General features: G+C 35.3%; 1 protein-coding gene across 4 annotated transcripts in view; it reads right to left on the reverse strand.

Moving 5' to 3' along the window:
• DIP-delta (Dpr-interacting protein delta) overlaps positions 1–7325 on the reverse strand; it is a 66222-nt gene extending 58897 nt beyond the window's left edge. Inside the window, exons 1-2 of one of the 4 annotated variants that reach the window (XM_067791334.1) lie at positions 7228–7310; positions 5634–5746 (exon numbers count right to left, since the gene is read on the reverse strand). The gene's annotated coding sequence lies outside the window, so the exon portion shown is untranslated. Of the gene's footprint in view, positions 1–5633; positions 5747–7227 lie in introns of all 4 variants that reach the window. The other 3 variants (XM_067791333.1, XM_067791336.1, XM_067791335.1) reach the window with 3 other exon arrangements.
• Positions 7326–23861: the final 16536 nt, after the last annotated feature.

The raw sequence follows: 23861 nt of genomic DNA on the forward strand, positions 1-23861 counted from the left end.
GACAGCGAACCGAGAAGATATATGGTCCCTCCTGAGCGGAGTCCTATTATGTGGTGCAGAGCTATGGATTATGGTGCAGAGCCACGTATAATGACAATATCAGATTAGGCGGCTCAACAACGGCGCAGGTCATATTATACGAACAAAAGATGGCACTTAGACTAAGATAGTATTTTTCAGAACCCGCATACGAAAACAGAGGAATGAGGTGTTGACCTATTTTGTTTGAAGAAGCATATTGAAAATGATTTCAATTATTTTGTTGTTACCAATTGGCGTCAGTTATCAGAGCGAAGAAGCGTCTGTAGTACCTTATTGGACGGCTTGAAGGTTAAGTACCCACTAAGTTAATAAGCACTGATCGTTAATTCTTGCTTGAAATTATTCACTCTACAGACAATGAACCGAAATTGTTGCATTGTGTTTATTTTGTTTGAGTTTGATTTGATTTATTCAGCAACAGCTTTCAATTTTTTACAACTCATCTTCTTAAAATGAAAAGCAATCAAATAAGTTCAAACTATCAAAACAGTATTGCAGCTTGCTATATATTTCAACCAACATAATTAATTAGCAATGCGCGCTAAAAAATTTATTAAAAATGGAACGAACTATTTTCAATGTCTCTACCTCTTACCAGGAGCTACACTGCGTATACGTAACTGAAAATATTAGAGAGTTTCGTTGCAAGATATTTCTCAGAAACCAACAACAAAATTTTGAAATGTTTACAATTCTATGTTTTTCATTTAGCTTGCTAGATTTCTCTCTATATTTTTTACTGCTTTGTCAGCAAGTGTTGTTGTTATTTACTGCTGGCTGCTTTTATTACCCATTTTCTTGTTCCTTTCCCCCAAGCCGAATTTATGTATTTATTTCTCTGTTTCCCTTGCCAACTTGTAAGTGACATTTTATAGTCTTTTTGGTACGTAAAGTAAGTAAGCTAAAGTTTTTTTTTTATAATTTAAAATTATGTTACCGTATTCACTTTTTTTTATGACTTTTATGACTTTTCAACAAGGGCAGCGAATGGTGGAGCGTAATGTCGGCTTTGATATAAAAATATATTATAGTAGAAGGGAGTACAACACGAAAGCTTGTTACTATGTTAGGACAAATTTTTGACGTAGAATGAATGCACTTAACACTTATAGAGCACATCTTAAAATTTTAGTACTGAATGATAAAAACATATCTTCTTTTTATTTGTTTTCGATATTTTTAGAATAAACCTCTATAAATTTTGAGCTTAAAACCTTTAAAGTCAACGATTTCGAAGAAATTCTAGAAAGTTTCACAAAAATGTCAACTGTTTTACTTGGAGCTGTCTAATTTTTTTGAGTATGCAGTTTTCAGCTCACTTTATTTCACTCTACCAAAGTACAAGTTGTGTGTCTCTTAAGAACCGAAGGATGTTTAAGATTTTCCTCCATACAAAGTGTGAAAAGTTCGTGACAAAATCTTCACATATTGTTTTTTCGCAAGATATGGAAAATAAAAAATAAAACAGTTTAGTTGACGGATTTTGTAAAAATTCCCATTGCAATATGAAGACTAAGAATAAGAAAGTTAGGCTAATTGCTTATACTGCCAGCAATGAAGTAATAGCCAAACTCATTAGCCTAAGCAAACAGGAACTACGAACGTTTACTTGGTACTATACAGGACACTGTATTCTACGATATCACCTAAGTAAATAAGATCTATTCGACACACAAATCTATCGCTCTTGTAAGCTTGAGGATGAAATGTCGGTTCACATTCTCTGCGAGTGCGTCGCTCTGACAAGACAGATGCTTTCCAGTTTGGGTGACGTGGACCCTAATCATCCATTCGTTATATGAAGTAAAAAGCCTTAAGTGGTATTTAAATGCATTATTTATTTTATTATATTTTTCTTCATAAAGAATCCTTCTTGTTTCAACAAAAAGCGGTGTATAAGATTTTAATGCAATACCTTAAGAGGATCAAACTTTAGGCGAAAGTTTGCTATGCAAAATGATAAGTATAGTACTATGAGAGTTGGTTTTAGTTTTCCTATGACAAATTTCTGGTATTATTAACAAAAATCTTTCAAATGACAATATAGGTTTAAAATTAAGGCAGTAAGAAGAATCTATTGGAAAAAAAATCGTTTCATTTGGATAAGCCGTTCCATCGTTATAGCACTGGACTTTTATTCTGTCCTTAAAAATTAAAAGTCCACATTTTACTCTTGTTTTCAAACTTACAAAATAAAAGTCCGAAAAATAGCATAGATGAATTATTCGCCAATAAAATGCTATTTATGTTCCCGGGATCTCAAGAAATTTCAACTAGGACAATTTTGTGACCCGATATTTTCAAACCAAAAAAGAAAATAACTATTTAAATGGGTCCCTGCTAGATCAAAACTATTCACAAGAAATCGTCCGTATATTATCACAGTACCCAGCTCTCGCTGTTCCTCATATTTTCTTCTATCTTAACAAATTTGTAATATTCGATTAATGGACGGAAACAAAACTAATTAAAATAAAATTAAATAAAATAAAATTATATGTTTGTATGTTAAATGGTGTGTTAAGATTTTTAAGAATTAATGAGCTTAACACCGGTAACACAGTAAATAAACACAGTAAATAAAAACAAAATAAAATAAATTTAAATACAATAAAATTAAATTAAATACAAAAAAAAAAATAGAAAAAAGTAAAATAAAATACAAAAATAAAATAAAGAAAAATTAAATAATATTAAAAATTAAATAAAAATTTTATTAAAATAAATTTAAATAAAATTATATTGAGAAACAGTAAGTACAATCGATTTTTATTAGACGAGTTATCGGTTTTCTATCCAAAATTTATCGATTTATCAACGAAAATGTATCAAAATTTAGTCGATTTGTTATCAGCTGAATTTTAATCGGAGTGTTATAAAAATTGTCGGCCTCTTATCGGATTTTTACCAATTTGTTATGGCAATACTATCAATTTGCTCACAAAGTATCATCGGTTTTTATGAAATTTCAGTATAACAAGTAAGGAAGTCTAATGGAGGGTGAAACCTAACAATATATCGCACACTAACTACAAAAGCATCACAACTCAAAATTTTTCAAAATCGGTTTTTTTCCATAAACGAATTCACAGTACACATCTCTAACTGCCCCTTAAATTTCGTTGTCATTATTTTCTTCTTTAACTGGAAAATTACCGTTAAGCCAGTTTTGGTGTTGATTGCATCGATTGCGCTCTATCAACTAAAGAGTACTATTTTTAGTTGTGTTAATGTGCTTAAGAACAAGTGAACAGTTTTTTACGCATAAAGTGTATTATTTTAAATTCTGACTATCTTGTTGCAAAAAACTTTTAACTTTGTTGTGTATTAATTAAAATTGTGTCTTTTTATACGTAAAGAGTGAGTAAAGTTGCTTGTATTATTGTGAAACGTGCCTTTTTTGATGAAATAATTGTGAATGTACGAGTAGTAAGTTTTCATAGAAATAGTCATAATTCAAAATTGCTATATATTTTGTCCCTAAACAAATAATTACAATAAAATTTCGTAAATTCGTTTTATAATGAAAGTACCCTTCTTTGTAAAACTGGATTTCAGTATAACATTACAGAAATTTTCACATAAACGATTTTTCTTCTCTCCTGAACATTTACATTTTTTCAAGTTGTGATTCTTTTGTAGATAGTGTGCGATATATTCAGCGTGAGCTTCAATTGTACATTTCATTTCAGATAAATTAATTTTCTACATAACACGTGGCACCGCCCGTTTAAAAGAAAAATTTCTCCCCATTTCCTCTTACAGTATAACTTGATAAGTGAAATAACATTGATTCAAAACTATTTTTTGCTAAGTTATAGCATATTATTCTAGTCTACGACCCTCTTAAACTTGTTTTATATCTAAGTTGCCGTGGTCTTTAACAGATCCCGCCCATTTTTACTGGAAATATTTTCTGCTATAAGGAAAATATGTGTACAAAATTTCATTATGATATGTTAATTTTTCTTCGAGTTATGGCTCCCGAAATATAAAAAATTTTCAAAAATTTTAGTGTTTTCCAATTTATCGCTATAACTCAATTTAGAAAGTACAATTCTATTGATACAAAGCTCTTTTTTGCTAAGATGTAGCTTATTATATTCGTCGACGACCCTTTTAAAAATCCTTTATATAAAAGTGGGCATGGTCTTCAACCGATATCGTCCATTTTTTCCAGAAATTTTTCCTGCTATAACGAAAATATATCTACCCAATTTTGTTACGATATGTAAATTTTTCTTCGAGTTATGGCTCCCGAAACATAGAAAACTTCTTAGTCATAAATGGGCGGTGCCACGCCCATTTTTTTAATTTGAAATTTGTCCTATTTATTGTTATAAATCCACTTGGGAAGTGAAATACCATTGATATAAAGCTCTTTTTTGCAAAGATATATGTTATCTTATTCGTGTACGGCCCTTCTAAAAATATTTTTTATAAAAGTGGGCATAGTCCTTAACCGATTTCATTAATTTTCCTTCAAAGCATTCCTTATGGTAAAGGCAATCTCTCTGCTGAATTTTGTTACTATAGGTTTAACGATTTTCGATTTAAGTATGATTAATAATATTTGTAAAATTGATTTTATCACAAGTGGGCGGTGCCACGCCCCTTAAAAAAAAAAACAAATCTACATACACACAAATTAATATCGAGCCAGACTGTCTAAACTGTGTTGTTAGTGTAGAAATGAAATAAACTTAATTAAGCAAGGCAACAAATACAAGCAGAATAGCCTGGTGGTTAAGGCAACTGCAGTTTCACCGTGTAATTCGCGGTTCGAATCTCGGTGAAACCTTTGATAAATAATAAAAATAAATGTAAGGCGCGATAACATCCGAAGAGATCTAAGGCCGATCCTCTCTTCCAATTTGCGTCGTGCTCCTCTTGATTTTCTCTAAAAATTTACCGGACGGGACCTAGATGTTTTATGCCGACTCCGAACGGCATCTGCAAGGCAGATGAGTTTTCACTGAGAGCTTTTCATGGCAGAAATACGATCGGAGTGCTTGCCAAACACTGCCGAGTGGCGACCCCGCTTAGAAAAATTTTATTCTATTTGAAAAACCTTATTTCTAAAATTTTGATGTTGCTTTGCCCGGGGTGCGAACCAAGTGCATATGATGTGGTAGGCGGAGCACGCTATCATCACACCACGGTGGCCGCCAAACATTTGATAACATTACGAAATTGCCTGATGATGAATTCGTGGCGGTTTTCGAAATGGTACCATCGCAATAAGCCAGTAAATGTTTCTCTCTTTCTTTTCAGTTTCTCTTAGAAAAACATAATAATTGAGTTCTTAAAATAATAAGTTTGAAAAAAATTTTTATTAAAATAGGAAATAGAACATGAATAAAATTAAATATGTATGTTTTCCTATTTAATAGATTAAATAGTTCATTCTACACTGGGAGTTTGGCGAACAACTTTTTAACGGCCGCATCTCCAACGTAGCATGTAGGCTAAACCGAAAAATCTAATGAAGCATTTTTATGTGCAGTTTGACATTGGTATGTGACACGTATTTAAGTATAATTTATGTTGTAATCAAATAAACATGAGGTGCTTTTGCTTTTCTTGCTTACGTACGTGGCAGCGAGAGCAAAAGGTTATCACTATAATTATTATTATTATTTTTTTTTTTTTTCAAACACTTTCACTTCTTTTATATATACATATATGCGTGATTCTCCGCGAGCTTACAATTTTGTGTTTTTTCAAAATTTGAAATATATTAAAGCATTTTCTATGAATTAAATTATGTAATTGAGTTAAACTAATGTTTATTTTAAAGTTTCATGTTGAATTTTATTGACTGATCATAAGTTTTATGAAGTTATAGTTCATAATACCCTACAAATTGTCACAACCACATTTTTAATCTTTAATTACACGAGTAATAAACTGTCATTATATTAAATATTTGAATTGATCTGCAATATTAAATGTTGTTTTAATGATAAAATTTCTGTTTTCGCTTTGTAATTTGATTTTGAAAAGTTTCCATGAGTTTTTGAGTAAAAAATGTTATTCAAATCGTTAGGTTGGTACTGCTTTATTGCACACTGGTTTGTGACATGTGAGTGTGAATTTTGATCAGCAAGTGTCCCCGCATATTTACATGTTAATGTTTGCAGTCTTAAGATAACTAATATCCATTTTTAAACACTGAAGGACTGGAAAAACGGGACGTATCAAAAAATCGTGTCACAACCGTGGCACTTGTATCTTTGTAGTTTTAAGTTAAGCACCGTCTATTGTACCACTTTTCTTTAAAGTTTGCTGATGTAACCTTAAAATTTTGCGGAAAATCTTGCGAGTCATACAAGCTCTTTTTAATGAGCAATTTATTGTCAAAATGTCACAACCGTGGCACGAGTGTAATGTCACAACCGTGGCAGATTTCAGCATCAAGAACAGAAATTAATAGCTGTAGCTCCTGCACTTTGGGAATATTTTTTAGCTATAAAAACTCATAGAAAAATGATTGAAAATAGTTGAAAATCGAATTTTTTTTTTCCAAAATTTTGGGTTAGTAAAACTGAGAGCTCGCGAAGAATCGCCCATATAATAAATTTAATGATTTTAAGTGTCGAAGCACGTTGGCGTGAATAACAGTTTTACTATGACTTGTAATTGGTTACCGTTGACTGGCTAGCGCTAGCTTACAGTATACACCAGTTGCTGCATTAACTGCCTGCACTTTGCCTTGATCATATAAACTTTTCTTTATGGAGGACCAATATCTTTTGGCTGTTTGCTTTGATAGCACATAAAACTCACACATAAATATTGCACTAACAAACCGAAGTAACTGTAGTTTATGTTTCAACTATCAACCACAACCGAACGAGCAAACAGCGACGTGACTGACCAGCAGAGGTCACTTAAGCGTATCTCAACACTTTCAAACTAACATTTGATTGCCATCAAGTAACACGTAAACTTATACATGTATGTGCATGTCGTTAAACTGAATCAATTATCTTTAAAATGCATTCTCAGCTGTCCTCTTAAAGTTCAAGGACATTTCAAATGAATGCTCATAAAGAACATTTTTATCTGTTGCTCAGTAACATGTTGACGTAGAATTATTTAATAGCACACAATTGCTAAGTTAACACACACGCACATAAAAAAATGAGCATTATATAAATAAATATGTATTTTATTTATAACCACAATACACTGCAATGTTGTATGTACCGTCGCTTCATAAATATTTAACGCGCTTCGTCACTTGTGTAGCACTTCATTAATTTACACGTCTACTTCCGGCGCCAGTTTAAGTTGAACTGAAAATGTTATTTGCCGAACGACGAAGCTGCTGTGGCATCGTTCAATTAAATTTCGCTGTGTAATGGGCGAACACCAATGCGTCTGTTGCTGCTGTAATGAAGTCGGTTTGGAGTAACAATCGGCATCCAATTGGTGTAACTCAAACTTAAAAAAATATTAACTTCGTTCCTTGCGTATAATTTGGCTCGTATTGAGTGTTGCTCTGCAGGACGAATGTGTTACATCGCAAATGTGAGAGCGACAAAGAGAAATCCTGTTGCTAATGCTAACAGTATAAACAATGTTATCTCTTATTTATTTAATCTCTCAATAAATGTTAGGCTACATTACTTTCTATATCGAAAAAAATGTGTATGTTTTACCGGCATTTTTGTTTTAGAGCATTGTTGAGAGCTAAAAAGCAAACCATCCTTCATGTTTTCGACGTTCTGAAAGTAGTAAACTATAATTTCTTATGATGTATGCTCGCATATGTTAAAGAGTAATAAAATTAATAGCGGTTTTGTAAAAGCATACGTTTTATATAAATCTATATATTTTGGACGAATTTCGACATTTTCACAGTCTTATTTGAAACCCTGAATAAATGTTCCCCAAAGAGATATAATTGGCGAGTCAACGAGTTCAATGCTAAATCAATACTCTTTCTTTTACGGAACAGAGAGTTGCTAATTTTTGTTTTGATTCTTTCTTTTCCCGGCATAAACTACAGTTTACGGTGTGTTGTGAAGTTTATCAGTAAACGTTAAGTACTCAAATCGGCCATAAAGTGAGTCTGCGCCGCAAAATGAAAATAGTTATAGTAAATTAAAACTTTTTCTTTATATAAATACTATTCCGTATTTATTGTTATCGATTTGTTATCATAGTCTTATAAATTTGCTATGACTTATTATCGAAAAGATATTGATTGTTAATCAAAAATTATCAAAACCAGTTATCAATTAAAAAGCTATTGATTTTTATCAAAAGTTTATCGATTTACTATGAATATTCTTCCGGTGTAAGCGAAAAATTATCGATTTGTTAGTGAAAAGCTATCGACATTATTATTGATAAAATATGAGTTATCGATTTGTTATATAAAAGTTATCGCTTTGATTTAGGAGTGATACAATTGTCGTGGTATCGATTTATTATTAATAATTATTATTAATCTTAAAAAACATATCCAAAAGTTCTCAACATTACATCAACATATCGCAAGGTTATCGATTAAGTTTGGAAAATTTATCAAATATGTAACGAAAAGTTATCAATTTATTATTGATTTATTTAAGAAATGTTATCGATTTGTTAACAAAACCCGATAGATGTATTATTTAAGTGTTACCAATTTGTTGTGGGCGTGTTATCAATTTATTAACAAAAAATTATATATTTGGTATCGAAAAGTTATCTATATGACCTACTGTGCTGGAGTTCTGTAACTTTTTGACGGCATTTGCCATCGCCATAATATATTATAACGAATCGACAAATATATCAATTTCGATATTCAATAGCATTTTTTATCGACAATTTTAAATCTATGATCAGCTATTGCGCCTACATAATAGTAAAATATTTAATTTGTTTAAACCACGCTTACTATGAGGCTCTTTGCTCCCATTTAACCTCTATGTCGAAACTGAGTTTAATAGTGAATAGCTCAGTCATTGTCGCAAGCAAAAAAACTTTAGTTAACATTTCGAAAAAACCCATCGTTGATAGTTGCTTAATTTATCGATTAAATAAAAAAAATACAATAATGTACAGAAACGTAACCGATCTAAAATCGTAGTGCTACCAACCTTTATTAGAATTTTATCGATTTCTCAACAAAAAGTTAACAATTTGTTATCGGTTATTAATCGAAAAGCTATCGATTTTTTTTAAATCCGATCGATTTTTTGTCAGAGCATTTCAAATTTGTTATCATTGTGTTATTGACCATCGATTTGTTGAGAAACAGATACCGATAAAGCTTCGATATAAGATCGATGAGATATATAATTCGTCGATAACAAACCAATTAAAAGCCGATGAATGGGCTATAACAAGTTAACTAAAACCCGCAACTTAGCGACAATTATTCGATACCAAAAAATATACTTTCTCGATATCGTTTGTTACTGATAAGAGGATGCCGAAGCTTTTAAGGATAAGGTGAGCTGGCTGCCAGGGAATATATCAAAAACGCTTTATCTCAGAACTTAAATAAGGAACCTAACATAACTTTAGTAAAAAATGCTCTAATTCAGAATTGTTTTGAAAAACGCTCTATCTAAGGACAAGCTTAATACATTTTGACAAAACATTTATAAACAAAAAAGACTGAGATAGAAGGTTTGTGAAAAATGTTCTACATTATATAAAACAAGTAAGGAAGGTTAAGTTCGGATGTAACCGAACATTACATACTCAGTTGAGAGCTATGGTGGCAACATAAGGGAAAATAACCATGTAGGAAAATGAACCGAGGGTAACCCTGGAATGTGTTTGTATGACATGTGTATCAAATGAAAGGCATTAAAGAGTATTTTATGAGGGAGTGGGCCACAGTTCTATAGGTGGACGCCATTTAGGGATATAGCCATAAAGGTGGATCGGGGTTGACTCTAGAATGCGTTTGTACGTTATGGGTATCAAATGAAAGGTGTTAATGAGTATTTTAAAAGGAAGTAATCCTTAGTTCCATAGGTGGACGCCGTTTCGAGATATCGCCACAAAGGTGGACCAGGGGTGACCCTAGAATTTGTTTGTACAATATGGGCATCAAACGAATGGTGTTAATGAGTATTTTAAAAGGGAGTGGGCCTTAGTTCTATAGATGGATGCCGTTTCGAAATATCGCCATAAAGGTGGACCAGTGGTGACTCTAGAATGTGTTTGTACGATATGGGTATCAAATTAAAGCTATTAATGAGGGTTTTGAAAGGGAGTGGTGGTTGTTGTATAGGTGGTCGCCTTTTCGAGATATCGCCATAAAGGTGGGCCAGGGGTGACTCTAGAATGCGTTTGTACGATATGGGTATCAAATGAAAGGTGTTAATGAGTATTTTAAAAGGGAGTAATCCTTAGTTCCATAGGTGGACGCCGCTTCGAGATATCGCCATAAAGGTGGACCAGGGGTGACCCTAGAATTTGTTTGTACAATATGGGCATCAAACGAAAGGTGTTAATGAGAGTTTTAAAAGGGAGTGGTGGTTGTTGTATAGGTGGTCGTATTTTCGAGATATCGCCATAAAGGGGGACCAGGGGTGACCCTAGAATTTGTTTGTACAATATGGGTATCAAACGAAAGGTGTTAATGAGTATTTTAAAAGGGAGTGAGCCTTAGTTCTATAGGTGGACGCCGTTTCGAAATATCGCCATAAAGGTGGACCAGTGGTGACTCTAGAATGTGTTTGTACGATATGGGTATAAAATTAAAGGTATTAAAGAGGGCTTTGAAAGGGAGTGGTGGTTGTTGTATAGGTGGACGCCATTTCGAGATATCGCCATAAAGGTGGACCAGGGGTGATCCTAGAATTTGTTTGTACAATATGGGTATCAAAAGAAAGGTGCAAATGAGTATTTTAAAAGGGGGTAATCCTTAGTTCCATAGGTGGACGCCGCTTCGAGATATCGCCATAAAGGTGGACCAGGGGTGACCCTAGAATTTGTTTGTACAATATGGGCATCAAACGAATGGTGTTAATGAGAGCTTTAAAAGGGAGTGGTGGTTGTTGTATAGGTGGTCGTATTTTCGAGATATCGCCATAAAGGGGGACCAGGGGTGACCCTAGAATTTGTTTGTACAATATGGGTATCAAAAGAAAGGTGTTAATGAGTATTTTAAAACGGAGTGGGCCTTAGTTCTATAGGTGGACGCCGTTTCGAAATATCGCCATAAAGGTGGACCAGGGGTGACCCTAGTATTTGTTTGTACAATATGGGCATCAAACGAAAGGTGTTAATGAGAGTTTTAAAAGGGAGTGGTGGTTGTTGTATAGGTGGTCGTATTTTCGAGATATCGCCATAAAGGGGGACCAGGGGTGACCCTAGAATTTGTTTGTACAATATGGGTATCAAATGAAATATGTTAACGAGTATTTTAAAAGGGAGTGGTCCTTAGTTCTATAGGTGGAATGTGTTGTGACAATATGGGTATAAAATTAAAGGTATTAAAGAGGGTTTTGAAAGGGAGTGGTGGTTGTTGTATAGGTGGACGCCATTTCGAGATATCGCCATAAAGGTGGACCAGGGGTGACCCTAGAATTTGTTTGTACAATATGGGTATCAAAAGAAAGGTGCTAATGAGTATTTTAAAAGTGAGTAATCCTTAGTTCCATAGGCGGACGCCGTTTCGAGATATCGCCATAAAGGTGGACCAGGGGTGACCCTAGTATTTGTTTGTACAATATGGGCATCAAACGAAAGGTGTTAATGAGAGTTTTAAAAGGGAGTGGTGGTTGTTGTATAGGTGGTCGTATTTTCGAGATATCGCCATAAAGGGGGACCAGGGGTGACCCTAGAATTTGTTTGTACAATATGGGTATCAAAAGAAAGGTGTTAATGAGTATTTTAAAAGGGAGTGGGCCTTAGTTCTATAGGTGGACGCCGTTTCGAAATATCGCCATAAAGGTGGACCAGGGGTGACCCTAGTATTTGTTTGTACAATATGGGCATCAAACGAAAGGTGTTAATGAGAGTTTTAAAAGGGAGTGGTGGTTGTTGTATAGGTGGTCGTATTTTCGAGATATCGCCATAAAGGTGGACCAGGGGTGACCCTAGAATTTGTTTGTACAATATGGGTATCAAACGAAAGGTGTTAATGAGTATTTTAAAAGGGGGCGGGCGGATAAAGATGCGTATTTTTTTACTTAAAAACTGTTAACGGACAAGGCTGAAAATTCGTTGAGGTATTCAGTATCTGACCTGTAATAAGAAAATAATTGCCAGAAGTCGACCAAGTTGCGAAAATTTTGCAAAATTTACATATTGAGGGACACTTCTGGCAATCTTATTATTTATTTATTATGCCTTGAAAAGAGTTCCTGTAAAATGACAGAAGATAAAATGGAAGCAATCCCGTGATATCAAAGAGAGTAGGCGTGAGCGTCGGCCAGCGGCGCGCGATTCAGCGGTTCGGGCAACGATCGCTTCTGATTTATTTTATCTGATAAAAAGTTTATGGACACTTCTGGCAATTTATTGAAGGTTTCATAAGGTACTAAGAAAACTACCACACAAATGGCAGAAGCTCATTCGGAAAATTTATTATTTTATAAAAACTTCAAAAATCCATTAAATTGGAGCATATAACTTAATGACTACGCTCAATTAAAATTTACGAACGAAGTATGTATAATTCAGTCAATTTCATGATCAGTATCGAATACATCTTCTTCATTATCTTCATAGTCTGGATCTTAATCGCTATCATATTCACACACGTCGCTGTCAAATGGAAAACGAATGCTTTATTGTATCGAAGTTTTCACGTACTTAATTGACTTGAACGAAAACTGAAATTTACCATGTTCGCGTTTAAAATTACGTCTTTCAGTGACGATGGTAGTTGGTGGGACTTCAAACCATAAAAATTCATATTTGTTATAAATTGGGGTCCACCCATAGTCCTCTGGATCTAATACTACTGGATGGGGGGTGGGAAGGACATAACGAATTAAATGGCGTTACACTGAAATGACAGTCCTTAGTCGGGAAAAATCCCGAGTCGCTCCGGTACATAGAACCAACTGCCTTGGGAAGCACACTGGATCTGGAAGTGTTGCATTGTTCCATACATGTGAAATGTAATGTGACCTTCTCATTTGTTGATATATCGCTGTGGCATGGAGGTAAACATGAAGCATCATAATCGCACCCAGCAATTGCATGGAAACCAGGCAGTGCTCTACATACATTCGAGCTTAACCTTTCTTGAGGATTTGTTACATTAATAATATGTCGTTTTTTTGCAGTTCCGCATTCAATGTAAATGTTCGCAGAAATTTTATGAATATTACCTAACATGATAATAGTTATGTCTGTATCTGAGCACTTGACAACAACATTCGTATCTGGATTCATTTTGGATGCGTGATAAATAATTTTGGAATCTGCTTCTTCATGCCATGGACAGAACAATTCGTGTTTCTCCTCTCGAACAACATTACCATTTTCATTCAGACTATACCCATAACATCGCAGATAATTCAAGACAACTGTCTTGTTTCGTATAAAAGGAGCTACTTCATCACTTTGCCAATGAGATATTAAGAAAGTTACGAGAGCTTCTTTAAACCGATCATTTCTAAGCTCTGTTTTTTTTTATCATGAAAGCTTTTTTAGTATCACATATCGTTCCATCTGAATGACATAAAGAAGGAGGCATCGGAGTAATAGGGAAAGTAAATATCTTCTCCAAGTCAGTTGAGTTTTCCATAGAAATTCCCAACATACGGCCGAATAAATCACGTTGCATGCGTACTTCTGGCACTTTATTATTTATAACGTTTCCGTTTTTTGCATTGCAGCTTGTGAAATTCATTTTTTTATTCTGCTTTATAGTAGATTCAAATCTTCGATCATTTTGTGAGCACTCTAGTATAAATGTTTCTCTCAGCTCTTGTCCTCTCTTTTCTACATTCAAAAGAAATTCAGCCACAGAATTAGGCGCGGTACGACCACGTTTTATATTATAATAAATTATAGTAGATTTTTATCCAACTTTTCGGTAACAAACGGATTCAAATTTTTTTTTTCAATTTATTCACAAATGCAAGTACACTAACAGAATCTTTAGCCATTTGGTACTTTTCTAATCTCGATGATGCATCCTGAATTTAGAGTTACACTCTAAACTACCTCTGCGAAATCATAGATGAATGGATTTGCGACTCTATGGTTCATATGGTTCACATTGTTGTTGCATTTGCATGTTAAATCCCTATCCGTATCTGGTTCATGTACCCTTGGAACACGGGGTTTGTTTCGAGAGAGCGCTGTCAAAATGCATATTTTTGACAATGGTGCCACACCAAACAAAAATTAATTGATCTGAATATGGGGATTTTTGACATACATTTCGGCGATTGAGAGAGAGCTGGGGACATTCGATTAGAATTAGAAATCATTAGACAAATAAAATAATCTAATCATTAGTTTTTTTTTGATTCTTTAATATTTTAGATTACTAATTGATTAGATTAGAACTAATCAAAAATCTTTTGGCAATTAGCGACGATTAGCATATCTAATCAAAACTAATCAATACTAATCAAAAAAAAATTCGATTAAATTTGTCGATTAGTTTTGATTAGATTTTATTAGTTCAACTATTTTGAAATATTTTTGTTGTTTTTTTCGTTTAATTCATAAAGTAACAAACTTAAAAGAACTTTTATTCAAAATTTCACTGTAAACATAAACCTTATTAAACAAGTAAGACGGGATTGTCTTCGGCTCATAGCCCTGGTCATTTCGGGTATTAAAGAGGGTTTAAAGGTATTAAAGAGGGTTTTGAAAGGGAGTGGTGGTTGTTGTATAGGTGGACGCCATTTCGAGATATCGCCATAAAGGTGGACCAGGGGTGACCCTAGAATTTGTTTGTACAATATGGGTATCAAACGAAAGGTGTTAATGAGAGTTTTAAAAGGGAGTGGTGGTTGTTGTATAGGTGGTCGTATTTTCGAGATATCGCCATAAAGGTGGACCAGGGGTGACCCCAGAATTTGTTTGTACAATATGGGTATCAAACGAAAGGTGTTAATGAGTATTTTAAAAGGGAGTGGGCCTTAGTTCTATAGGTGGAATGTGTTGTGACGATATGGGTATAAAATTAAAGGTATTAAAGAGGGTTTTGAAAGGGAGTGGTGGTTGTTGTATAGGTGGACGCCATTTCGAGATATCGCCATAAAGGTGGACCAGGGGTGACCCTAGAATTTGTTTGTACAATATGGGTATCAAAAGAAAGGTGCTAATGAGTATTTTAAAAGGGAGTAATCCTTAGTTCCATAGGTGGACGCCGCTTCGAGATATCGCCATAAAGGTGGACCAGGGGTGACCCTAGAATTTGTTTGTACAATATGGGCATCAAACGAAAGGTGTTAATGAGAGTTTTAAAAGGGAGTGGTGGTTGTTGTATAGGTGGTCGTATTTTCGAGATATCGCCATAAAGGTGGACCAGGGGTGACCCTAGAATTTGTTTGTACAATATGGGTATCAAAAGAAAGGTGCTAATGAGTATTTTAAAAGGGAGTAATCCTTAGTTCCATAGGTGGACGCCGCTTCGAGATATCGCCATAAAGGTGGACCAGGGGTGACCCTAGAATTTGTTTGTACAATATGGGCATCAAACGAAAGGTGTTAATGAGAGTTTTAAAAGGGAGTGGTGGTTGTTGTATAGGTGGTCGTATTTTCGAGATATCGCCATAAAGGTGGACCAGGGGTGACCCCAGAATTTGTTTGTACAATATGGGTATCAAACGAAAGGTGTTAATGAGTATTTTAAAAGGGAGTGGGCCTTAGTTCTATAGGTGGAATGTGTTGTGACGATATGGGTATAAAATTAAAGGTATTAAAGAGGGTTTTGAAAGGGAGTGGTGGTTGTTGTATAGGTGGACGCCATTTCGAGATATCGCCATAAAGGTGGACCAGGGGTGACCCTAGAATTTGTTTGTACAATATGGGTATCAAAAGAAAGGTGCTAATGAGTATTTTAAAAGTGAGTAATCCTTAGTTCCACAGGCGAACGCCGTTTCGAGATATCGCCATAAAGGTGGACCAGGGGTGTCCCTAGAATTTGTTTGTACAATATGGGCATCAAACGAAAGGTGTTAATGAGTATTTTAAAAGGGAGTGGGCCTTAGTTCTATAGGTGGACGCCGTTTCGAAATATCGCCATAAAGGTGGACCACGGGTGACTCTATAATGTGTTTGTACGATATGGGTATCAAACGAAATGTGTTAACGAGTATTTTAAAAGGGAGTGGGCCTTAGTTCTATAGGTGGAATGTGTTGTGACGATATGGGTATAAAATTAAAGGTATTAAAGAGGGTTTTGAAAGGGAGTGGTGGTTGTTGTATAGGTGGACGCCATTTCGAGATATCGCCATAGAGGTGGACCAGGGGTGACCCTAGAATTTGTTTGTACAATATGGGCATCAAACGAAAGGTGTTAATGAGTATTTTAAAAGGGAGTGGGCCTTAGTTCTATAGGTGGAATGTGTTGTGACGATATGGGTATAAAACTAAAGGTATTAAAGAGGGTTTTGAAAGGGAGTGGTGGTTGTTGTATAGGTGGACGCCATTTCGAGATATCGCCATAAAGGTGGACCAGGGGTGACCCTAGAATTTGTTTGTACAATATGGGTATCAAAAGAAAGGTGCTAATGAGTATTTTAAAAGTGAGTAATCCTTAGTTCCATAGGCGGACGCCGTTTCGAGATATCGCCATAAAGGTGGACCAGGGGTGACCCTAGAATTTGTTTGTACAATATGGGCATCAAACGAAAGGTGTTAATGAGGGTTTTAAAAGGGAGTGGTGGTTGTTGTATAGGTGGTCGTATTTTCGAGATATCGCCATAAAGGTGGACCAGAGGTGACCCTAGAATTTGTTTGTACAATATGGGCATCAAACGAAAGGTGTTAATGAGTATTTTAAAAGGGAGTGGGCCTTAGTTCTATAGGTGGAATGTGTTGGGACGATATGGGTATAAAATTAAAGGTATTAAAGAGGGTTTTGAAAGGGAGTGGTGGTTGTTGTATAGGTGGACGCCATTTCGAGATATAGCCATAAAGGTGGACCAGGGGTGACCCTAGAATTTGTTTGCATAATATGGGTATCAAACGAGAGGTGTTAATGAGTATTTTAAAAGGGAGTGGGCCTTAGTTCTATAGGTGGACGCCGTTTCGAAATATCGCCATAAAGCTGGACCAGTGGTGACTCTAGAATGTGTTTGTACGATATGGGTATAAAATTAAAGGTATTAAAGAGGGTTTTGAAAGGGAGTGGTGGTTGTTGTATAGGTGGACGCCGCTTCGAAATATCGCCATAAAGGTGGACCAGGGGTGACCCTAGAATTTGTTTGTACAATATGGGCATCAAACGAAAGGTATTAATGAGGGTTTTAAAAGGGAGTGGTGGTTGTTGTATAGGTGGTCGTATTTTCGAGATATCGCCATAAAGGTGGACCAGGGGTGACCCTAGAATTTGTTTGTACAATATGGGTATCAAACGAAAGGTGTTAATGAGTATTTTAAAAGGGAGTGGGCCTTAGTTCTATAGGTGGACGCCGTTTCGAAATATCGCCATAAAGGTGGACCAGTGGTGACTCTAGAATGTGTTTGTACGATATGGGTATAAAATTAAAGGTATTAAAGAGGGTTTTGAAAGGGAGTGGTGGTTGTTGTATAGGTGGACGCCATTTCGAGATATCGCCATAAAGGTGGACCAGGGGTGACCCTAGAATTTGTTTGTACAATATGGGTATCAAAAGAAAGGTGCTAATTAGTATTTTAAAAGGGAGTAATCCTTAGTTCCATAGGTGGACGCCTCTTCGAGATCGCCATAAAGGTGGACCAGGGGTGACCCTAGAATTTGTTTGTACAATATGGGCATCAAACGAAAGGTGTTAATGAGAGTTTTAAAATGGAGTGGTGGTTGTTGTATAGGTGGTCGTATTTTCGATATATCGCCATAAAGGTGGACCAGGGGTGACCCTAGAATTTGTTTGTACAATATGGGTATCAAACGAAAGGTGTTAATGAGTATTTTAAAAGGGAGTGGGCCTTAGTTCTATAGGTGGAATGTGTTGTGACGATATGGGTATAAAATTAAACGTATTAAAGAGGGTTTTGAAAGGGAGTGGTGGTTGTTGTATAGGTGGACGCCATTTCGAGATATCGCCATAAAGGTGGACCCGGGGTGACCCTAGAATTTGTTTGTACAATATGGGTATCAAAAGAAAGGTGCTAATGAGTATTTTAAAAGTGAGTGATCCTTAGTTCCATAGGCGGACGCCGTTTCGAGATGTCGCCATAAAGGTGGACCAGGGGTGTCCCTAGAATTTGTTTGTACAATATGGGTATCAAACGAAAGGTGTTAATGAGTATTTTAAAAGGGAGTGGGCCTTAGTTCTATAGGTGGAATGTGTTGTGACGATATGGGTATAAAATTAAACGTATTAAAGAGGGTTTTGAAAGGGAGTGGTGGTTGTTGTATAGGTGGACGCCATTTCGAGATATCGCCATAAAGGTGGACCAGGGGTGACCCTAGAATTTGTTTGTACAATATGGGCATCAAACGAAAGGTGTTAATGAGTATTTTAAAAGGGAGTGGGCCTTAGTTCTATAGGTGGACGCCATTTCGAGATATCGCCATAAAGGTGGACAAGGGGTGACCCTAGAATTTGTTTGTACAATATGGGTATCAAAAGAAAGGTGCTAATGAGTATTTTAAAAGTGAGTGATCCTTAGTTCCATAGGCGGACGCCGTTTCGAGATGTCGCCATAAAGGTGGACCAGGGGTGTCCCTAGAATTTGTTTGTACAATATGGGTATCAAACGAAAGGTGTTAATGAGTATTTTAAAAGGGAGTGGGCCTTAGTTCTATAGGTGGAATGTGTTGTGACGATATGGGTATAAAATTAAACGTATTAAAGAGGGTTTTGAAAGGGAGTGGTGGTTGTTGTATAGGTGGACGCCATTTCGAGATATCGCCATAAAGGTGGACCAGGGGTGACCCTAGAATTTGTTTGTACAATATGGGCATCAAACGAAAGGTGTTAATGAGTATTTTAAAAGGGAGTGGGCCTTAGTTCTATAGGTGGACGCCATTTCGAGATATCGCCATAAAGGTGGACAAGGGGTGACCCTAGAATTTGTTTGTACAATATGGGTATCAAAAGAAAGGTGCTAATGAGTATTTTAAAAGTGAGTAATCCTTAGTTCCATAGGCGGACGCCGTTTCGAGATATCGACATAAAGGTGGACCAGGGGTGACCCTAGAATTCGTTTGTGCAATATGGGTATCAAACGAAAGGAGTTAATGAGTATTTTAAAAGGGAGTGGGCCTTAGTTCTATAGGTGGACGCCTTTTCGAGGTATCGCAATAAAGGTGGACCAGGGGGACTCTAGACTTTGTTTGTACGATGTGGGTATCAAATGAAAGGTGCTAATGAGTATTTTTAAAAGGGAGTGGGCCTTCGTTCTATAGGTGTTCGCCTTTTCGAGATATCGCCATAAAGGTGGACCAGGGGTGACTCTAGAATGAGTTTGTACGATATGGGTATCAAATTAAAGGTATTAATGAGAGTTTTAAAACGGAGTGGTGTGAAGGCGTTTTCCAGATATCGACCAAAATGTGGACCAGGGTGACCCAGAACATCATCTGTTGGATACCGCTTATTTATTTATTTATGTAATACCTGCCAAGATTTTAAGGGTTTTTTATTTCGCCCTGCAGAACTTTTTCATTTTCTTCTACTTAATATGGTAGGTGTCACAACCATTTTATAAAGTTTTTTCTAAAGTTATATTTCGCGTCAATAAAACAATCCAATTACCTTACCACGTTTCATCCCTTTTTTCGTATTTGGTATAGAATTATGGCATTTTTTTCATTTTTCGTAATTTTCGATATCGAAAAAGTGGGCGTGGTCATAGTCGGATTTCGTTCATTTTTCATACCAAGTAAGCACTCAGCTGTCTATATGTTTTCATGAGAAACCAAATCTCGATTGTAAACATAATAGTCTAAGAGCTGGCTACTGAGATAGCAACATGATTCGGTCCAAGGAATATCTCACCTGGAAAAAGTTCCAGTAGTAACGGTGGACCGAAAGCCCGACCGCCAGAATGCGCACTGGAAGCTGTATGCGTGGGCGGGCGGATAAAGATGCGTATTTTTTTACTTAGAAACTGTTAACGGACAAGGCTGAAAATTCGTTGAGGTATTCAGTATCTTACCTGTAATAAGAAAATAATTGCCAGAAGTCGACCAAGTTGCGAAAATTTTGCAAAATTTACATATTGAGGAACACTTCTGGCAATCTTATTATTTATTTATTATGCCTTGAAAAGAGTTCCTGTAAAATGACAGAAGATAAAATGGAAGCAATCCCGTGATATCAAAGAGAGTAGGCGTGAGCGTCGGCCAGCGGTGCGCGATTCAGCGGTTCGGGCAACGATCGCTTCTGATTTATTTTATCTGATAAAAAGTTTATGGACACTTCTGGCAATTTATTGAAGGTTTCGTAAGGTGCTAAGAAAACTACCACACAAATGGCAGAAGCTCATTCGGAAAATTTATTATTTTATAAAAACTTCAAAAATCCATTAAATTGGAGCATATAACTTAATGACTACGCTCAATTAAAATTTACGAACGAAGTATGTATAATTCAGTCAATTTCATGATCAGTATCGAATACATCTTCTTCATTATCTTCATAGTCTGCATCTTAATCGCTATCATATTCACACACGTCGCTGCCAAATGGAAAACGAATGCTTTATTGTATCGAAGTTTTCACGTACTTAATTGACTTGAACGAAAACTGAAATTTACCATGTTCGCGTTTAAAATTACGTCTTTCAGTGACGATGGTAGTTGGTGGGACTTCAAACCATAAAAAGTCATATTTGTTATCAATTGGGGTCCACCCATAGTCCTCTGGATCTAATACTACTGGATGGGGTGTGGGAAGGACATAACGAATTAAATGGCGTTACACTGAAATGACAGTCCTTAGTCGGGAAAAATCCCGAGTCGCTCCGGTACATAGAACCAATTGCCTTGGGAAGCACACTGGATCTGGAAGTGTTGCATTGTTCCATACATGTGAAATGTAATGTGACCTTCTCATTTGTTGATATATCGCTGTGGCATGGAGGTAAACATAAAGCATCATAATCGCACCCAGTAATTGCATGGAAACCAGGCAGTGCTCTACATACATTCGAGCTTAACCTTTCTTGAGGATTTCTTACATTAATAATATGTCGTTTTTTTTGCAGTTCCGCATTCAATGTAAATGTTCGCAGAAATTTTATGAATATTACCTAACATGATAATAGTTATGTCTGTATCTGAGCACTTGACAACAACATTCGTATCTGGATTCATTTTGGATGCGTGATAAATAATTTTGGAATCTGCTTCTTCATGCCATGGACAGAACAATTCGTGTTTCTCCTCTCGAACAACATTACCATTTTCATTCAGACTATACCCATAACATCGCAGATAATTCAAGACAACTGTCTTGTTTCGTATAAAAGGAGCTACTTCATCACTTTGCCAATGAGATATTAAGAAAGTTACGAGAGCTTCTTTAAACCGATCATTTCTAAGCTCTGTTTTTTTTATGATGAAAGCTTTTTTAGTATCACATATCGTTCCATCTGAATGACATAAAGAAGGAGGCATCGGAGTAATAGGGAAAGTAAATATCTTCTCCAAGTCAGTTGAGTTTTCCATAGAAATTCCCAACATACGGCCGAATAAATCACGTTGCATGCGTACTTCTGGCACTTTATTATTTATAACGATTCTGTTTTTTGCATTGCAGCTTGTGAAATTCATTTTTTTATTCTGCTTTATAGTAGATTCAAATCTTCGATCATTTTGTGAGCACTCTAGTATAAATGTTTCTCTCAGCTCTTGTCCTCTCTTTTCTACATTCAAAAGAAATTCAGCCACAGAATTAGGCGCGGTACGACCACGTTTTATATTATAATAAATTATAGTAGATTTTTATCCAACTTTTCGGTAACAAACGGATTCAAATTTTTTTTCAATTTATTCACAAATGCAAGTACACTAACAGAATCTTTAGCCATTTGGTACTTTTCTAATCTCGATGATGCATCCTGAATTTAGAGTTGCACTCTAAACTACCTCTGCGAAATCATAGATGAATGGATTTGCGACTCTATGGTTCATATGGTTCACATTGTTGTTGCATTTGCATGTTAAATCCCTATCCGTATCTGGTTCATGTACCCTTGGAACACGGGGTTTGTTTCGAGAGAGCGCTGTCAAAATGCATATTTTTGACAATGGTGCCACACCAAACAAAAATTAATTGATCTGAATATGGGGATTTTTGACATACATTTCGGCGATTTTATAGTTTCAATCAGAGCTGGGGACATTCGATTAGAATTAGAAATCATTACGATTAGAAAATTAAAATAATCTAATCATTAGTTTTTTTTTGATTCTTTAATATTTTAGATTACTAATTGATTAGATTAGAACTAATCAAAAATCTAATGGCGATTAGCGACGATTAGCATATCTAATCAAAACTAATCAAAACTAATCAAAAAAAAATTCGATTAAATTTGTCGATTAGTTTTGATTAGATTTTATTAGTTCAACTATTTTGAAATATTTTTGTTGTTTTTTTCGTTTAATTCATAAAGTAACAAACTTAAAAGAACTTTTATTCAAAATTTCACTGTAAACATAAACTTTATTAAACAAGTAAGACGGGATTGTCTTCGGCTCATAGCCCTGGTCATTTCGGTACACTTATTGGTGGGTCTATCTCCACTTTTTCTCATACTAATTTTAGTATAAAAATTAAAAGCACGTTCTGAAAAAAAAACATGAGATTCTCGACGCTTTAAATGTATGCTGATTTATATTACATATGTATCACAAAAAGTTTATATTCGACTTCATTACTACCAACTTTTCAAAAGAAAATTCAGACAATGAATTCCGTGTTGGGGTATCGACTATTCCAGCAAATGAAAACAGCCTTTCGACGGGCGCTGATGACGTAAGCGGGGTATTGAATGCTAGACACGCTTCCTTCAGTGCATCATTTTTATTCCAAATTTCTGGACCTGGTGTCGGGTCATTCAAATACGCATATAGCTGATTGCTAGCCACTCCTTTGAAACCGTTTGACTCGTTTGGTGTATATACAAAAATAAATGAAAGAAAACATAGTAATTGAAATTCAATTATTATAAGCCGGTGTTATGCTCATGAATTCTTAAATATAAGCAAAAATATATAATATTTTTTTTTTTTAATATTTTTTTAAATAATCAAAACTTATCGAGAAATCTAATAGAATTTTTTTTTTGATTTGTTTTGATTAGATATGCTAATCGTCACTAATCGCGATTAGATTTTTGATTAGTTCTAATCTAATCAAAAAGTAATCGATTAGTATAGCCAACTAATCCTAATTAATCAATTATTCTGCAAAATAAAAGTTTCTAATCCAATTACCAATTAGGATTACTAATCATTATTCCCCAGCTATGGTTTCAATTACTTAATAAAATGTTTGTCGAAAAATATTCATTTCTTTAAGCTTTTTTTTGCAATAATACGACTAGTTAGAGTTAAGTATAAACAAATCTAAGTAAAGTTTACATTTTAATTAAATTAATTAGTCAAATAACCGCGCGCCGCTGGCCGACGCTCACCCCTACTCTCCTCGATATCTCGGGATTGCTTCCATTTTATCTTTTGGCATTTTACAGCAACTATTTTCAAGGCATAATAAATAAATAAT

Source organism: Eurosta solidaginis, chromosome 5 (assembly GCF_040869045.1).
Source record: "Eurosta solidaginis isolate ZX-2024a chromosome 5, ASM4086904v1, whole genome shotgun sequence".
In the NCBI taxonomy this organism is placed as follows: Eukaryota; Metazoa; Arthropoda; class Insecta; order Diptera; family Tephritidae; genus Eurosta; species Eurosta solidaginis.